This window comes from Somniosus microcephalus, chromosome 4 (assembly GCF_052327205.1).
Source record: "Somniosus microcephalus isolate GS21.2 chromosome 4, FLI_Smic_1.0, whole genome shotgun sequence".
Classification (NCBI taxonomy): Eukaryota; Metazoa; Chordata; class Chondrichthyes; order Squaliformes; family Somniosidae; genus Somniosus; species Somniosus microcephalus.
Genome location: NC_140990.1, coordinates 1598466 through 1618230, shown reverse-complemented (window position 1 = coordinate 1618230; position 19765 = coordinate 1598466). Strand labels below are relative to the sequence as shown.

Genomic DNA, 19765 nt, shown 5'->3' with positions numbered 1-19765 from the left:
TTAATGTTAAAAAGTGAGGGAGGAACATGGAAGAGTGAAACAATGCGAGGGGAGATTGTCTCTTTGGGAATTTTCTTGAGCGGAGACTGTTCAGGGACTGAGTGCTGTTTTGCTCCAGAGCGACGGATGATTGCGATTTTATCTGAGCAACATTTAACAATTCACAGACGCAGTAGTTGTGGCCGAGTGGTTAAGGCGATAGACTGGTAAATCCATTGGGTTTTGCCCTGTGCAGGTCGAATCCTGCGGACTACAAATCCGGCATTTTTCATCCCATTTCATTTCAAAATGTAAATCCCTGAAAAACTAATCCTGAGTTCGGCGGAATTAAATCCCACACCTTTCAACAGCTCGAGATTTCTCTCGTTTTCATTGATCTGCAAGTATTCACCAAACATACGGTCAGAAATAGAACAAAAATCAGGCAAATTAGCGACAGTGTTTCTCTCTGTCTGTCTCTCTCGATGTCTGAGTCACTCTATGTGTCTGTCTGTGTACATGTGTGGCTATCTGTTTCTGTCTGTGTGTGTCTGCCGGTCACTCGGGTAACATGCGGGGATACTTTCCTCAGCCTTCACCTCCTTCCTAAAGTGCGGTTCCCCAGAATTGGACACAATACGCCAGCTGGGGCCGAACTAGTGTTTTATTTATGTTTCCCATAACTTCCTGGCTTGTGTACTCTGTGCCTCCATTTATAAGCCCCAGGATCACATCTGCTTTATTAACTGCTTTGTTAACCTGTCCTGCCACCGAGGGAATCTCTGCTCTGCTCAACTCTGTGGCAGGGTGGGGCTTGAAGACCTGATTCTCACAGAGACAGTCCACGCCCATTAACAGCCCCAGGATGGTCGAGTTATTAAGACCTTGGACTTAAGATCCAATGGGTTTATGCCCACTTGGGGTCGAACTCCACTCCTGGTTCTTTTTTAATTTAAGACCCATTTCCTTACATTTTGCTCAGTGACACTCGTTTGTCATCTGCTGAATCTCCATCAAACAAACAATGAGATTTTTATAGATACGGAAAGAAAGATTTCATATTTATATGTAATTCTTGAAGTGGTCTTTCGGCATCTGCGGAATCTGCACTTTCGCTCACTCTCTGTCTCTCCCAACTAACAAAGAGAAGGAATCGTAAAATGTTTTTATATCCTTCAGTCTCCACCCCTCTCACTCTCTTTCTGTCTCTCTCTGTTACACATTTGTCATATGCCTCCTTTTTTGTCTCTCTGTCGACTTGTTTTTCTCTGTCTGTCTGTCTCCCTCTCTCACTGTCTTTCTGTTTCTCTCTGTCTTTCTCTATCTGTGTCTTGCTCTCTCTGTCTGGCTCTCTCATTGTCCTCTCTATCTTTGTGTCTCAGTCTTTCTGTCTGTGTGTGTCTCACTCTGTGCCTCTCTCTGTTTCTGTCTCTCTCTCGCTCTTTGTTTCCCTCTCCTTGCTCACTCCTCCCTCTGGGTTTGGTGAATGAGCCCAGGTCTGTTCACAGCACCATTCTTGCTCTGCGCTTCTGCAGTGACTGCAGAGGAGTGTCTTCCGTCAGTTCCTCGTGAAATATAGTGAAGTATCCCCGCCTGTTACGTTGGAAGACGGGGTTTCAATTCCCCGTCGGGAATTAAGCATTTCTAAGATCTGCAATGATGTATCCTGGTGCAGCTTCAAGTGAAAAAGCTGCAGTTAAAAATTGAAGAGTAAAAATTGCGAGAGGGGATTGTCTCTTTGAGAACTTTCTTCAACATAGACTGTTTCGGGGCGCAGTGCTGTTTTGCTCCAGAGCGATGGATGATTGCGATTTTATCTGAGCAACATTTAACTTATCCCCATCCAGTAGTCGTGGCTGAGTGGTTAAGGCGATGGACTAGAAATCCATTGGGGTATCCCCGCGCAGGTTCGAATCCTGCCGACTACGGTTCCAGCATTTTTCTTTTTAAAATATTACCAAATTCCTGGAGAACTAATCCTGAATGAGACGATATTAAATCCCACAACTTTGAACACCTCGAGATTTTTCTCGTTTTCATTGATCTGCAAGTGTTCACGAAATTTACGGTCAGAAATAAAACAAAAATTACTGACAGTGTTTCTCTCTACCTGTCTGTCTCTCTCGATGTCTAAGTCACTCTATGTGTGTGTCTGTGTTTGATGTGTGTGTCTGTCTGTGCACATGTGTGTCTGTCTGTGTGTGTCTGCCGATCAATCGGGTAACAAGCGGGGATACTTTCCTCAGCCTTCACCTCCTTTCTGAAGTGTGGTTCCCCAGAATTGGACACAATACTCCAGCTGGGGTCGAACTAGTCGTTTATTTAGGTTTGGCAAAACTTCCTGGTTTGTGTACTCTGTGCCTCTATTTATAATGCCCAGGATCGCATCTTCTTTATTAACTGCTTTGTTAACCTGTCCTGCCACCGAGGAAATCTCTGCTCTGCTCAACTCTGTGGCAGGGTGGGGCTTGAAGCCCCGATTCTCACAGAGACAGTCCACACGTACTCAGACCGCACCAGAATGGCCGAGTGGTTAAAGTGTTGGACTTAAGATCCGATGGGTTTATACCCACGTTGGTTCAAACCCCACTCCAGGTAACTCTTTAATTTAAGACCCATTTCCTTTCATCCTGCTCAGTGACACTTGTTTGTCATCTGCAGAATCTCCATCAAACAAACAATGAGATTTTTATAGATACGGAAAAAAAAATTTCATATTTATATGTCTTTCTTAGAGTGCTATTTTGGCATCTGCTGAATCTACATTTTCGCTCACTCTCAGCTAACAAAGAGAAGTAATCGTAAAATGTTTTTATATTTTTCAGTCTCCACCTCTGTCTCACTAGCTGTCTCTCTGTCTCCCTCTCATTCTCTCACTCTCTTTCTGTCTCTCTCTGTTACACATTTGTCATACGCCTCCGTTTCTCTCTCTCTCTGTCCTTCTCTTGTTGATCACTCCTCCCTCTGGGACTGGTGAATGAGCCCAGGTCTGTTCACAGCGCCATTCTTGCTCTGCGATTCTGCACAGTAACGCCATCCATCAGTTCCTCATGAGATATAGTGAACAATCCCCAACTGCTACTCCCGAGGTCGGCTTTCAATTCCGCGATGGAGTGGAAGCATTTTTAAGATGTCAAACTCTATTTATATATCCTGGTGTAGCTTTATGTTGAAAAGCTACAGTGATAAAGAGAAGAGTAAAAAAATGCGAGAGGAGATTGTCTCTGAGAATTTTCTTGAGCGGAGACTGTTCAGGGACTGAGAGCTGTTTTGCTCCAGAGCGATGGATGATTGCGATTTTATCTGAGCAACATTTAAAAACTAGCGAACCCAGTAGTCATGGCTGAGTGGTTAAGGCGATCGACTAGAAAAACCATTGGGCTCTTTCTGCACAGGTTCCAATCTTGCCGACTACGGTTCCAGCGTTTCTCATTTCAAAATATAATCAAATCCCTGGGGAACTAATTCTGAGTTGGGCGGAATTAAATCCAACACTTCGAAGTTTTTCACTTTTTCATGGTGCAAGTATGCACAAAATATACGGTTGGAAATAGAACAACAATCAGACAAATGAGGTTTTAAACTAATTTGGCAGGGGTCCATCCTTTCCTGATATGTATACCCTCGCATTTCTGGTATCATCCTTGTACATCTTCTCTGTGTCTGTCTGTGTGTTTATGTGTGTGTCTCTCTGTGTCGGTCTGTGTCTGTGTGTCTGTCTGACTATGTGTCTCTCTGTGTCGCTCTCTGCTCAAATCTGTGGCAAGGTGGAGCTTGAAGGCCCGATTCTCTTAGATACAGTGCGCATGCACTATCAGCGCCAAGATGGCTGAGTGGTTAAGGCGTTGGATTTAAGATCCAATGGATTTATACCCACAGTGGGTTCGAACCCCACTCCTGGTAGTTCTTTAATTTAAGATGCATTTCATTTCATCCTGCTCAGTGACACTCGCTTGTCAACAACTGATTCTCCAACAAACAATGAGATATCCATAGATATGGAAAGAAAGGTCTCATATTTAATTCTTCAAGTCCTATTTTGGTATCTGCTGAATCTGCATTTTTCTCTCTGTCTGTCTCTGTCTGTCTGTCTCTCTCTGTTTCTCTGTCTGTCACTCTGTCTCTCTCTGTCTGTCTCTGTCTTTCACTCTTTGTCTGCTTCTCTGTCTGTTTCTCTCTGACTGTCTCTCTCTGTGTCCCTGTGTCTCTCTCTCTGTTTCACTCTCTGTCTCTGTCGTTCTCATTTGTCCAGTTTTGTTCACAGCTCGATTCTTGCTCTGACCGACTTTGCACGTGTTAATTCCTCATTAGTATAATGGTGAGTGTCCTTGCTTATTATTTGAATAGGTCGCGGTTCAATTCGCCGATGGGGCGGGCAATTTTTATCAACCCCAATTTTAAACATTTATAAAGCTTCTTAAAATCATTCTCTTCAGAACAGAAAAAATCCACTTTTGGATTTGAGACTAGATTCTTGGTGCCCACCAGGTGTAGAGCTGTGAACCATTACGTTTCTCACTGGGCAGCATTTCAAAATTAAACAAACTCCCAGTCGGTTTAATCGTCAATTACAAGGCTTAAAGTTCCATGGATTGTAACAGCTCGACATTTCAACTGATCTGCAAGAGTTGACGAAATCTACGACAAGAATCTCACTATCTGTCACTCTGTCTCCCTCTCATTCTCTCACTCTCTTTCTGTCTCTCACTTTTACACATTTGTCATACGCCTCCGTTTCTCTCTCTCTCTCTCTCTCTCTCTCTCTGTCCTTCTTTTGTTGATCATTCCTCCCTCTGGGGCTGGTAAATGAGCCCAGGTCTGTTCACAGCGCCATTCTTGCTCTGCGATTCTGCACAGTAACGCCATCCATCAGTTCCTCGTCAGATATAGTGAACTATCCCTAACTGCAACTCCCGAGGTCGGCTTTCAATTCCGCGATGGAGTGGAAGCATTTTTAAGATGTCAAACTGTATTTATATTTCCTGGTGTAGCTTTATGTTAAAAAGCTACAGTGATAAACGGAAGAGTAAAAAACATGCGAGCGGAGATTGTCTCTTGAAATTTCATGACACGAGACTGTTCAGGGACTGAGTGCTGTTTTGCTTCAGAGCGATGGATGATTGCGATTTTATCTGAGCAACATTTAAAGTCTTACAGACCTAGCAGTCGTGGCCGAGTGGTTAAGGTGATGGGCTAGAAATCCGTTGGGTGTTTCTCTGTCACAGGTTCGAATCCTGCCGACTACGGTTCCAGCACTACTCATTTTTTAATGTAACCAAATTCCTGGGGAACTAATCCTGAGTTGGGCGGAATTAAATTGAACACCTCGAAGTTTTTCACTTTTTCATTGTGCAAGTATGCACGAAATATACGGTCGCTAATAGAACAATAATCAGACAAATCAGGGTATAAACTAATTTGGCAGCGGTCCATACCTTCCTGATATATTTACCCTCGCATTTCTGGTATCATCCTTGTAAATCCTCTCTGTGTCTGTGTGTCTCTGTGTGTGTCTCTGTGTCGGTCTGTGTGTCTCGCCATGTGTGTGTGTCTACCTGTGTGTCTCTCTGTGTTGGTCTGTGTGTGTCTCTCTGTGTCGGTCTGTGTTTCTCTCTGTGTCTGTGTGTCTGCCTGTGTGTCTCTCTGTGTTGGTCTGTGTGTCTGTGTGTTTATGTGTGTGTCGGTCTGTGTGTCTCTCTGTGTCGGTCTGTGTGTCTCTCTGTGTCTGTTTGTTTATGTGTGTGTCGGTCTGTGTGTCTCTCTCTGCTCTGCTCAACTCTGTGGCAGGTTGGTGCTTCAAGGCCCGATTCTCTCAGAGCCAGCACGCGAATAATACCAGCACCAGGATGGCCGAGTGGTTAAGGCATTGGACTTAAAATCCATGTGGGTTTATATCCACGTGGTTTCAAGCCCCACTACTGGTAACTCTTTAATTTAAGATCCATTTCCTTTCATCCTGCTCAGTAACACTCATTTGTCATCAGTTGATTCTCCAACAAACTGTGAGATGTTTATAGATATGGAAAGAAAGATCTCATATGTAATTCTTCAAGTCCTATTTTGGCATCTGCTGAATCTGCATTTTTCCCTCACTCTCTCTGTCACTCTCAACTAACAAAGAGAAGGGATCGTGAAATGTTTTTACATCTTTCAGTCCCCACCTCTCTCTGTCTCACTATCTGTGTCCCTCTCATTCTCTCACTCTCTTTTTCTCTCTCTCTCTGTTTCTCTCTGTCTCTCTCTCTGTCTGTCTCTCTGTCTGTCTCTCTCTTTGTCTATCTCTCACTGTATGGCTATCTGTCTGTTTCTTTCTGTCTCTCTCTCTCTGTATGGCTCTCTGTCTTTCTCTGTCTGTCCCTCTCTATCGGTCTCTGTCTGTTTCTCTCCGTCTGTCTGTCTCTGTCTGTCTGTGTGTCTGTCTCTCTGTCTGTCTCTCTCTTTGTCTGTCTCTCTCTCTATCTCTCTCTGTATGGCTCTCTGTCGTTTTCCCTCTCTGTCTCTGTCTGTTTCTCTCTGTGTGTCTCTCTCTGTCTTTCTCTGACTGTCTCTCTGTCTGTCTCTGTCTCTCTTTGTCCCTGTCTTTCTCATTTGTCAAGTTCTGTTCACAGCTCGATTCGAGCAGCAGCCAGTATATCAGTTCCTCATTAGTATAGTGGTGAGTATCCCCGCCTGTCACAGTGGAGACCAGGATTCAATTTCCCGATGGGGAGGGCGATTTCAACATCACAAATTTTAAACCTTTGGGCAACTCCTTAAAAACCTTCTTGGAAAAGTAAAACAGAAAAAAAGCCTACCAAAATAATTTTAAAAGATTTACTGGCATATGAAGAACAGTATAACAACTCCCTGCACCAGTTCCTCGTTAGTATAGAGCTCTCTCTCTCTCTCTGTTTCCCTCTCCCTTTTGTGTGGGGCGCGGAGGAGGGAGAGAGTGACAGAGAGAAAGAGATTAACAGGGTTACGGACAAAAAGCGGGGGGTGGGACTGAGCACCACTGCTCTTTCAAAGAGACAGCACAGGCACGGCGGGCCGAATGGCCTCCTTCTGTGCTGTAAGTTTCTATGAATCCATGACACTCAGAAAAGCTTATTAAATATGTGACTTACACATAAACATAGAGAGCAGGCACACATGTCTGTGTGTGTGTGTGTTCGAGTCTTTGTCTCAAACACTGCATAACTACTTCCTCTACCAGGTCCCTGATAGTACAGTGGTGAGGATTCAATTCCCCGACACGTTCTCTCTCTCTCTCTCTCTCTCTGTCTGTATGTCTCTCTCTCTCTCTATCTGCCTCTCTCTCTCTGTCTCTCTGTCTGTCTGTGTGTCTCTCTGGCTCTCTCCGTGTCTCTCTCGCTCTTTGTTTCCCTCTCCTTGCCCACTCCTCCCTCTGGGGCTGGTGAATGAGCCCAGGTCTGTCCACAGCGCCATTCTTGCTCTGAGCTTCTGCAGTGAATGCCCAGCAGTGACTTTGGTCAGTTTAGTGGAGTACCCCCGCCTGGTGCACGGGTGAGCGGGGTTCTGCGATGGGGCGAACCGCGGCTTTATAGATGTGAAATTGTAATTAAATTGGTTCGTGTTAAAAAGCGAGGGAGGAACATGGAAGAGTAAAAAACATGTGAGAGGAGATTGTCTCTTTGACGATTGTTCTTGAGCGGAGACTGTTCAGGGATTGACTGCTGCTTTGCTCCAGAGCGATGGATGATTGCGATTTTATCGGAGCAACATTTAATTCTTCGCACACGCAGCACTCGTGGCCCAGTGGTGAAGGCGATAGACCAGAAATCCATTGGGGTTTCCCCGCGTAGATTCCAATCCTGCCGACTGCGGTTCCAGCGTTTTTCATTCCATTTCATTTCAAAATGTAACCAAATCCCTGGACAACTAATCCTTAGTTCGGAGGAATTCAATCCAAAACCTCGAGATTTTACACAATTGCATTGATCTGCGAGTATTCACCAAACATACGGTCGGAAATTGAACAAAGAGCATGCAAATTAGCGACAGTGTTTCTCTCTGTCTGTCTGTCTCTCTCGTTGTCTAAGTCACTCTATGTGTGTCTGTGTTGATGTGTATGTCTGTCTGTGTACATGTGTGGCTTTCTGTGTGTGTCTGCCGGTCACTTGGGTAACAAGCGGGGATACTTTCCTCAGCCTTCACCTCCTTCCATAAAGTGTGGTTCCCCAGAATTGGACACAACACTCCAGTTGGGGCTGAACTAGTGTTTTATTTAGGTTTAGCATAACTTCCTGGTTTGTGTACTCTGTGCCTCTATTTATAATGCCCAGAATCACATCTTCTTCATTAACTGCTTTGTTACCCTGTCCTGCCACCGAGGAAATCTCTGCTCTGCTCAACTCTGTGACAGGGTGGGGCTTGAAGCCCCGATTCTCACAGAGACAATGTAGGCACTCTCACAGCACCAGAGTGGCTGAGTGGTTACGATGCTGGATTTATAGATCCAATGAGTTTATGCCCACATTGGTTCAAACCCCAGTGTAGGTAATTCTTTAATTTAAGACCCATTTCCTTTCATCCTGCTCAGTGACACTTGTTTGTCATCTGCTGAATCTCCTTCAAACAAACAATGAGATTTTTATAGATACGGAAAGAAAGATTTCATATTGATATTTAATTCTTAAAGTGCTATTTTGGCATCTGCTGAATCTGCATTTTCGCTCACTCTCAACTAACAAAGAGAAGTAATCGTAAAATGTTTTTATATTTTTCAGTCTCCACCTCTGTCTCACTATCTGTCTCTCTGTCTCCCTCTCATTCTCTCACTCTCTTTCTGTCTCTCTTGTTACACATTTGTCATACGCCTCCTTTTTTGTCTCTCTCTCTCTCTCTCTGTCTCTCTCTCTCTCTGTCCTTCTCTTGTTGATCACTCCTTCCTCTGGGGCTGGTAAATGAGCCCAGGTCTGTTCACAGCGCCATTCTTGCTCTGCGATTCTGCACAGGAACGCCATCCATCAGTTCCTCGTCAGATATAGTGAACTATTCGCAACTGCTACTCCCGAGGTCGGCTTTCAATTCCGCGATGGAGTGGAAGCATTTTTAAGATGTCAAACTGTATTTATATTTCCTGGTGTAGCTTTATGTTAAAAAGCTACAGTGAGAAACAGAAGAGTGAAACAATGCGAGAGGAGATTGTCTCTTGAAATTTCATGACACGAGACTGTTCAGGAACTGAGTGCTGTTTTGCTCCAGAGTGATGGATGATTGCGATTTTATCTGAGCAACATTTAAAGTCTCACAGACCCTGTAGTCGTGGCCGAGTGGTTAAGGCGATGAACTAGAAATCCATTGGGGTCTCCCCGCACAGGTTCTATTTCTGCCGATTACGGTTCCAGCATTTTTTGTCTCTTAATATAACCAAATCCCTGGGGAACTAATCCTGAGGTGGGCGGAATTAAATCCAACACCTCGAAGTTTTTCACTTTTTCATTGTGCAAGTATGCACGAAATGTACGGTCTGAAATAGAACAATAATCAGACAAATCAGGGTTTAATCTAATTTGGCTGGGGTCCATCCTTTCCTGATATGTATACCCTCGCATTTCTGGTATCCTCCTTGTAAATCTTCTCTGTACATTCTCTCTGTCTGTGTCTGTGTGTCTCTCTGTGTCTGTGTGTCTCTGTGTGTGTCTCTGTGTCTGTCTGTTTGTCTCGCTGTGTGTGTGTGTCTGCCTGTGTGTCTCTCTGTGTCGGTCTTTGTGTGTCTGTCTGTCTCTCTGTGTAGGTCTGTGTGTTTCTCTGTGTCTGTGTGTCTGTCTGTGTGTCTCTCTGTGTCGGTCTGTGTGTCTCTGTGTTGGTCTGTGTGTCTCTCTGCTCTGCTCAACTCTGTGGCAAGGTGGGGCTTGAAGGCCCGATTCTCACAGAGACAGTCCGCAAATCAAACCAGCACCAGGATGGCTGAGTGGTTAAGGCGTTGGACTTAAAATCCAATGGGTTTATACCCGCGTGGGTTCGAACCCCACTACAGGTAATGCTTTAATTTATGATCCATTTCCTTTCATTCTGCTCAGTGACACTCGTTTGTCATCAGCTGATTCTCTGACAAACAATGAGATGTTTATAGATATGGAAAGAAAGATCTCATATGTAATTCTTAAAGTGCTATTTTGGCATCTGCATTATTCTCTCACTCTCTCTGTCACTCTCAACTAACAAAGAGAAGGAATGTTTTACATCTTTCAGTCTCCACCTCTCTCTGTCTCACTAGCTGTGTCCCTCTCATTCTCTCACTCTCTCTGTCTCTTTTAGTCTCTCTGTTGCACATTTGTCATACACCTCATTTTTTGTCTCTCTACTTGTCTGCTTCTCTGTTTGTCTCACTCTGTCTCTGTCTTTCTCTCTGACTTCCACTTTTGCTTTTCTCCTTCCTGTCTTTTGCTTCTATCCTTGCTTCCCTTTCCTCTGTCTCCCTGCACAGGTTCCCAACCCCCTACCTCTTTCACCAAGCTTTTGGTCACCTGTCCCAATATCTCTTTTATGAGTCAGTGTTAAATTTGGTCTGATGGTGCTCCTGTGAACTGATTGGGACGTTTTTACTATGTTACATTGGGTTACATAGGACATACGGCACAGAAACAGGCCATTCGGCCCAACCAGTCCAAGCTCCACTCGAGCCTCCTCCCGTCATTCCTCATCTAAATCTATCAGCATAACCCTCTATTCCATTCTCCCTCATATGCTTGTCCAGCCTCCCCTTAAGTTCAATAACAAAATACAGTGGATGCTGGAAATCTGAAATAACAACAGAAAATGCTGGAAATACTCAGCAGGCCAGGCAGCATCCGTGGAGAGAGAAACAGAGTTAACGTTTCAGGTCTGGGACCCTTCATCAGAACTGATCAAGGGTCCCAGACCTGAAACGTTAACTCTGTTTCTCTCTCCACGGATGCTGCCTGGCCTGCTGAGTATTTCCAGAATTTTCTGTTGTAATCCCCTTAAATTCATCAGTGCTATTCACTTCAACCACTCCCTGTGGTAGTGAGTTCCACATTCTCACCACTCTCTGGGTAAAGAAGTTCCTTCTGAATTCCCTATTGGATTTCTTGGTGACTATCTTATATCGATGGCCTCTAGTTATACTCTTCCCCATAAGTGGGAACATTCTCTCGTTATCCACCTCTATTAGGTCACCCCACAGCCTTCTATTTTCAAGAGAAAAGAGACCCAGCCTGTTCATCCTTTCCTGATATGTATACTCTCGCATTTCTGGTATCATCCTTGTAAATATTCTCTGCACCTTCTCCAGTGCCTCTATATCCTTTTTATAATATAAGAACATAAGAAATAGGAGCAGGAGTAGGCCAATCGGCCCCTCGAGCCTGCTCCGCCATTCAATAAGATCATGGCTGATCTGATCCTAACCGCCAATCCACTATCACAGAACCATCTCCTGAATCTAACAGAATTAGACACACGAAATAGGAGCAGGATCAGGCTACACGGCCCCTGGGCCCGCTCTGCTACCCACAGGGCCATGATCGATCCGAACCTAGACTCATGTCCAAATTCCTGCCCGCTCCCCGTAACCCTTTATTCCCTTCTAGGAAACTGTCTATTTCTGTTTTAAATTTATGTAATGATGTAGCTTCTACAGCTTTTTGGGGCAGCATATTCCATGGACCTACCACCCTCTGAGTGAAGTAGTTCCTCCTCATCTCAGTTTTGAAAGAGCAACCCCTTATTCTAAGACTATGCCCCCTAGTTCTAGTTTCACCCATCATCGGGAACATCCTCCCCGCATCCACCCAATCCAGAACTGTACGCAGTACTCTAAGTGTGGTCTAACCAAGGTTCGATACAAGTTTAGCATAACCTCACTACTTTTCAATTCTATCCCTCGAGAAATAAACCCTAGTGTTTGGTTTGCTTTTTTTATGGCCTTGCTAACCTGTGGCGCAACTTTTAGTAATTTGTGTATTTGTACTCCGAGATCCCTTTGTTCCTCTACCCCACCTAGACTCGCACCCTCCAAGTGATAAGTGACCTCCCCATTCTTCATACCAAAATGTAATACCTCACGTTTATCTGTGTTGAACTTCATTTGCCAATTATATACCCATTCTGCAAGTTTATTAATGTCCTCCTGTAATTTGTTGCAGTCCTCATCAGTGTTGATTATTCCCCAAAGTTAGTGTCATCCGCAAATTTAGAAATGGTGTTTTTGATTCCAAAGTCTAAATCATTAATATAACTTGTGAACAACAGTGGACCCAGCACTGATCCTTGTGGAACACCACCACCCACCTTCTGCCACTGTCAACAGCTACCTTTTACCATTGATTTGTGAATAAAGTGTATCAGTCAGACGTCTCAATGTTTCCTGTTCCACGAGCTTGTTTTGGGGGTCTGGCTCAGCGACTATCCTGTAATCACACCAACAAGTCCCACTGGGCTGAATAATGGAGGAGAGGCGTTGGAGGAGGATGGTGTGATCAACCGTGGTGAAGCTCGCAGACAGGTCGAGAAGGATGAAGAGAGATAGTCCACCTGTTACAGCCGCGGAGGATGTAATCCGTGACTTTTGTTGAGGGCTGTTTCATAGAATCACAGAAACCTACAGCATGGAAGGAGGCCATTTCGGCCCATCGTGTCCGCGCCGGTCAACAAAGAGCTATCCAGCCTAATCCCACTTCCCAGCTCTTGGTCTATAGCCCTGCAGGTTACAGAATCCCAAGTGCACATCCAAGTACTTTTTAAATGTGGTTAGGGTTCCTGCCTCTACCACCCTTTCAGGCAGTGAGTTCCAGACCCCCACAACCCTCTGGGTGAAGAAATTTCCCCTCAAATCCCCACTAAACCTTCCCCCAATTACTTTAAATCTGTGCCCCCTGGTTTTTGACCCCTCTGCTAAGGGAAATAGGTCCTTTCTATCCACTTTATCTATGCCCCTCATAAATTTGTACATCTCAATAAGGTCTCCCCTCAGCCTCCTCTGTTCCAAGGAAAACAGACCCAGCCTATCCAGTCTTTCCCCAGAGCTAAGATTCTCTACTCCCGGCAACACCCTTGTAAATCTCCTCCGTACCCTCTCTAGTGCAATCACATCTTTCCTGTAATGTGGTGACCAGAACTACATGCTGTTCTGTAGCTGAGGCCTAACTAGTGTTTTATACAGTTGAAGCATAAACCCCCCTGCTCTTGCATTCTATGCCACGGCTAATAAAGGCAAACACTCCGTATGTCTTCTTAACCACCTTATCTACCTGTCCTGCTACCTTCAGGGATCTGTGGACATGCACTCCAAGGCCCCTTTGTTCCTCTACACTACTCAGTGTCCTACCATTTAATGTGTATTCCCTTTCCTTGTTAGCCCTCCCCAAATGCATTACCTCACACTTCTCCGGATTAAATTCCATTTGCCACTGTTCTGCCCACCTGACCAATTTATTGATATCTTCCCACAGTCTACAGCTTCCTTCTTCAGTATCAGTGTAAGGTGTTTGGTTCCCTCGTCCTTACAAGGGTTCTTTGACTCTGGGTTTTACAGCAACAAAATGGTAGATGACACAAAGGTTTAGGTTCAACCCAAAACTGTTAGTTTATTAAAACCAACAAAACACAGACAAGAACTTGTTGATATTGGGCTGAAACTTACAATCACCCGTACGGCCGGTCGTTACCATTGTGGATTGTAGGCCTGGACCGGAGATGACCTGTCCCCATCCTTCGTTATCTGACTGCAGTGGCCTACACAGCGCAAACCCCTTGTAGAGTCAACTGATACTTACAATCAACCGTCCGGCTGGTCATGGCCGACATCGATTGCAGGCTGGGGCTGGAGATGACTGTCTTCCCTTCCTTCTTACACCTGGCAGTTGCTGTAGTTAGAGCTAGCTTCCAAGAGAGAGAGCTTCCGAGAGAGAGAGCTTCCGAGCGAAAAGACAAAGAGCCGAGGTGTGGTTCCTTCTTATAGTTCCTTTAGTCACCTGGCCCCATGCTGGGCCTCCCCCAACCAGTTTCGGTTGTCGGTTTGCTGAACTGTCCGACATTCACACCTCGTCAACCTGTAATTCAATCACCGGAGGTGTAGAGAGTTGTGAGATCAAAGATAACTCCTTATTTCCTCTCCCGCTTTATGTAACGCAGATTCAATGTAATTTCTATTACTATTGATGGGCGGCTGGCGGATTGACTTGTGTCTCTTCCATTGAAGCCAGGAAGTCCATCGTGACCCCCATTGTTTCAGGTAAACTCAGAGCTTTGTCCAGATGTTAATTTTTCCCGTCGAATCTAATCATGATTCAAGGCCTCACAGTTCAATGTCAATGTCATTTTCAGAGTTAATCATGAGTCAAAGCTTTCATTGTTCAGGATCAATGTGTTCTCCAAGAAACATAGAAGATAGGAGCAGGAGTGGGCCATTCGGCCCCTCGAGCCTGCTCTGCCATTTAATGAGATCATGGCTGATCATCCAAATTCAGTACCCTGTCCCTCCCTTCTCTCCATATCCCTTGATCCCTTTAGCCTTAAGAAATATATCTAACTCCTTCTTGAATATATTTAATGAATTGGCCTCTACTGCCTTCTGTGGTAGAGAATTCCACAGGTTCCCCACTCTCTGGGTGAAGAAATTCCTCCTCATCCCTGTCCTAAATGGCTTACCCCATATCCTTAGACTGTGACCCCTGGTTCTGGTCTCACCCGCCATCGGGAACATCCTTCCTGCATCTAGTCTGTCTGAAAGTGGCAGCGGTGGCAGGAATCTTGGCGGAGTGGCGAGCGTATAAAGAGGCGGCAGAGACCAGGTAGGCCTCAGAGTGGCAGCGGCGGCGGCGTGAATCTCGGCGGAGCGGCGAGGTTATTAAGAGTGGCAGAGACCAGGTAGGCCTCAGAGCGGCAGCAGTGGGAATCTCAGTGGAGCAGCGAGGCTATAAAGAGGCGGCAGAGACCAGGTAGGTTTATCAATCTCCAATCTCAGAGAGAGGGAGAGAAGTAAAAAGTAATCGAAGTGTGACATCACCAGAAAGCAGGTTGATTGGTGAGTATTTCTTTTTTAAACTTTAACTCTGTGGTTTATATTTGCTAAACTTTCTGTGGTGTAGCGGGGACGGTTTGTAAACCAGGGCATTAAATATACCATTTAACTGTAGTGTAATTGGTGGGATTGATTTAATTTAATTTGAATTAATTAAAGGGTACGTCATTGCAGTACAGCTCGGCGCTGTGGTATGCTCCTCCTGCGCTATGTGAGAACTCAGGGACACTTCCTGTGTCCCTGACAACTATGTGCGCAGGAAGTGTGTCCAGCTGCAGCTATTGGCAGACCGCACTGCGGCGCCGGAGCTGCAATTGGATACATACTGGATGATTCGCGATGCTGAGGACGTCATGGATATCATATTAAAGCAGTTGGTCACACCACAGGCAAAGGTTGGACAGGCAGAAGGGGAATGGGTGACCAACAGGCAGAGTAGTAGGTGCAGGCAGGTAGTGCAGGAGTCCCCTGTGGCCATCCACCCTCTCAAACAGATATACCATTTTGGATACTGATTAGGGGGATGGCTTACCAGGGGAAGGCAGCAGCAGCCAACTTCCTGGCACCAGGGGTGGCTCTGCTGCACAGGACGGGAGGCACAAGAAGGGTAGAGCTATAGTAATAGAGGATTCTATTGTAAGGGGAATAGATAGGCGTTTCTGTGGCTGCAAATGAGACTCCAGGATGGTGTGTTGCCTCCCTGGCGCAAGGGCCAAGAATGTCTCAGAGCGGCTGCAGAACATTTTGGAAGGGGAGGGTGAACAGCCAGTCATCGTGGTGCATATAGGTACCAACGATATAGGTAAAAACTGGGATGAGGTCCTAAAAGCTGAATATAGGGAGTTAGGAGGTAAATTAAAAAATAGGACCTCGAAGGTAGTAATCTCAGTATTGCTACCAGTGCCACATGCTAGTCAGAGTAGAAATAGAAGGATATTTCAGATGAATACGTGGCTAGAGGAATGGTGCGAGGGGGAGGGATTCAAATTCCTGGAACATTGGAACTGGTTCTGGGGGAGGTGGGACCAGTTCAAACCAGACGGTTTGCACCTGGGCAGGACCGGGACCGATGTCCTAGGGGGAGTGTTTGCTAGTGCTCTGGGGGAGGGTTTAAATTAAAATGGCAGGGGGTTGGGAACCTGAGCGGGGAGACAGAGGAAAGGGAAACAAGGATAAAAGCAAAAAACAGGAAGGAGAAAAACAAAAGTGGCAGACAGAGAAATCAAGGGTTTAAATCAAACATGGCCAGAGTAAATAATAATTCTAAAAGATCTAAGAGCGTTAAAAAAACAAACCTGAAGGCTTTGTGTCTTAATGCGAGGAGCATTCGTAATAAGGTGGATGAATTAGCTGCTCAAATAGAGGTAAACGAATATGATATGATTGGAATTATGGAAACATGGCTCCAGGGTGGCCATGGCTGGGAACTCAACATCCATGGGTATTCAATATTCAGGAAAGATAGGCAAAAAGAAAAGGAGGTGGGTAGCATTGCTGGTTAAAGAGGTGATTAACACAATTGTAAGGAAGGATATTAGCTCTGATGATGTGGAATCAGTATGGGTAGAACTCAGAAATACCAAGGGGCAGAAAATGTTACTGGGAGTGGTATATAGACCTCCAAACAGTAACGTGGAGGTTGGGGATGGCATTAAAAGGGAAATTACAGAAGCATGCAATAAGGGCACATTAGTTATCATGGGTGACGTTAATCTACATATAGATTGGGCTAACCAAATTAGTAACAATACTGTGGAGGAGAAATTTCTGGAGTGTATACGGGATGGTCATACTGCATCTTCCAAGCATCTGCCCAATCACCCAACCTGTCCAAATCACACTGGAGTTTCTCTACATCCTCCTCACAGCACACACACCCACCCAGCTTTGTGTCGGCTGCAAACTTGGAGATATTACGTCTAGTTCCCTCATCTAGAACATTAATATATATGGTGAATAACTGGGGTCCTAGGACTGATCGCTGCGGTACCCCACTAGTCACTGCCTGCCACTCAGAAAAAGACCCATTTATTCCAACTCTTGGCTTCCTGTCTGCCAACCAGTTCTCTATCCAAGTCAGTACCTTGCCCCTAATCCCATATTCAATGTGATTTCTATTACTCTTGATGGGCGGTTGGCTGATTGACTTGTGTCTCTTCCAGTGAAGCCAGGAAGTGCATCGTGACCCCCATTGTTTCAGTTAAACTCAGAGCATTGTCCTGATGTTAATTTTTCCCATCAAAACCAATCATGATTCAAGGCCTCACAGTTCAATGTCAATGTCCTTTTCAGAGTTAATCATGAGTCAAAGCTTTCATTGTCCAGGATCAATGTGTTCGCCAAGAACTGCAGACTTTGATGACCGGCACCTTTTCTGTGCTTCGAAATTTAACCGTTACATGCCCTTACCACTGGGCCAAATAGGCTTCCAGCATTTTGCTATTGTACCGGGGTTAAAAAAAAATCTACATGAACCACAGCCGATTTTAGTATCATCTGCAAACTTCTTAATCATACCCCCTATATTCAAGTCTAGATCATTGATATATACCACAAAAAGCAAGGGACCCAGTACTGAGCCCTGCAGAACCCCACTGGAAACAGCCTTCCAGTCACATAAACACCCTTCGACCATTACCCTCTGCTTCCTTCCTCTCAGACAATATTGAATCCGACTTGACACTTTGCCCTAGATCCAATGGGCTTTTAACTTCGTGACCAGTCTGCCATGTGGAACCTGATCAAAATCCTTGCTAAATTCCATATACACTGCATCTAATGCACTACCCTCATCTACCCTCCTTGTTACCTCCTCAAAAAGTTCAATCAAGTTTGTCAGACACGACCTTCCCTTAACAAATCCATGCTGACTATCCTTGATTAATCCATGTCTCTCTAAATGAAGATTTATCCTGTCCTTTAGAATTATTTCCACTAATTTTCCCACCACCGAGGTTAGGCTGACTGGCCTGTAATTACTCGGTCTACCCTTTTCTCCCTTTTTAAACATGTGTTGTGTATGTACCTTTAAGGGAATAACTGGTTTTAGACTGCAGTAGCGGCAGTGACCACCCCTGTATAAAAGGCCCTAGCAGGCTTCTGTATTTCAGACTGACGTTGCCTCCTGTTCAGTAAAGTACCTGTTAAACTGTTCTCCTGAAGTCCGTGTATTATTGAGGCGCGGACTTTACAGTGGCGACGAGTAAGTTCGAACTCACCTGCAGTGTGGCATCATCTCACGGGGATCTCGCCCTGAGAGGAGGGTTCTCTATCACACTATCTGTCTCTCTGTATCCCTCTCATTCTCTCTCTCTCTCTTTCTGTCTCTCTCTGTTACACATTTGTCATAAGCCTCCTTGTCTGTCTCTCTCTCTGTATCTATCATTGTCCCTCTCTTTCTCTCTCTGTCTGTCTCTCTGTCTCACTATTTGTCCCTTTCTCTGGTTCTCCCGTCTCTCTCTCTCACTCGGCCCAGCACTGTTCAAAGCTCGATTCTTGCTCTGACAGATTTTGTATCCGTCAGTTCCTCGTTAGTATAGTGGTGAGTATCCCCGCCTGTCACGCGGGGGACCGGGGTTCAATTCCCCGACGGGGAGGATGGTTTTATAATTCAAAATTTTAAACCTTTGGCCAACTCCTTAAAACCTCCTTGGGAAAGTAGAATAGAAAAAACATCAACTAAAATAATTTTAAAAGATTTACTGTCATAACAACTTCCTGCACCAGTTCGTCGTTAGTATAGAGCTCTCAATTCAATTCATATCTCTCTGTGTGTCTCTCTCGCTCTTTGTTTCCCTCTCCTTGCTCACTCCTCCCTCTGGGGCTGGTGAATGAGCCCAGGTCTGTCCACAGCCCCATTCTTGCTCTGAGCTTCTGCAGAGAATGCACAGCAGTGACTTTCGTCAATTCCTCATCAATTCAGTGAACTATCGCCGCCTGTTGCACGGCTGACAGAGGTTCAATTCTGTGATGGGGAGAAATTAGTCTTTACGGTGTAAAATAATTGTTATATTTCTTGGCGTAACTTAATGTTAAAAAGCGGGGGGAAATAGAAGAGGATAAAAATGCGAGAGGAGATTGTCTCTGAGAATGTTCTTGAGCGGAGACTGTTCAGGGACTGAGTGCTGTTTTGCTCCAGAGCGATGGATGATTGCGATTTTATCTGAGCAACATTTAAAATCTGACAAGCCCAGTAGTCGTGGCCGAGTGGTTAAGGCGATGGACTAGAAATCTATTGGGGTCTCCCCGTGTAGGTTCGAATCCTGCCGACTACGGTTCTAGCATGTTTCATCCCATTTCATTTCAAAATGTAACCAAATCCCTGGTGAACTAATCCTGAGTTCGGCGGAATTAAATCCAAAACCTCGAGATTTTGCACAATTGCATTGATCTGCAAGTATTCACCAAACATACGGTCGGAAATTGAACAAAGAGCGTGCAAATTAACGACAGTGTTTCTCTCCACCTGTCTGTCTCTCTCGATGTCTGAGTCACTCTATGTGTGTGTGTTGATGTGTATGCATGTCTGTGTGTGTCTGCCAGTCACTCGGGTAACAAGCGGGGATACTTTCCTCAGCCTTCACCTCCTTCCTTAAGTGTGGTTCCCCAGAATTGGACACAATACTCCAGCTGGGGCCGAATTAGTGTTTTATTTAGGTTTACCATAACTTCCTGGCTTGTGTACTCTGTGCCTCCATTTATAAAGACCAGGATCACATCTGCTTCATTAACTGCTTTGTTAACCTGTCCTGCCACCGAGGAAATCCCTGCTCTGCTCAATTCTGTGGCAGGCCGGGG

General features: G+C 45.1%; 3 non-coding genes across 3 annotated transcripts; all 3 read left to right on the top strand.

Moving 5' to 3' along the window:
• The first annotated feature begins 1825 nt into the window (after nt 1-1825).
• On the top strand, nt 1826-1907 carry trnas-aga (transfer RNA serine (anticodon AGA)). The gene has a single exon. It is a non-coding gene; the product is annotated as a tRNA-Ser (tRNA).
• A 1891-nt stretch (nt 1908-3798) lies between these two features.
• Nucleotides 3799-3882, top strand: trnal-uaa (transfer RNA leucine (anticodon UAA)). Its single transcript has one exon. It is a non-coding gene; the product is annotated as a tRNA-Leu (tRNA).
• A 5999-nt stretch (nt 3883-9881) lies between these two features.
• On the top strand, nt 9882-9964 carry trnal-uaa (transfer RNA leucine (anticodon UAA)). Its single transcript has one exon. It is a non-coding gene; the product is annotated as a tRNA-Leu (tRNA).
• Nucleotides 9965-19765: the final 9801 nt, after the last annotated feature.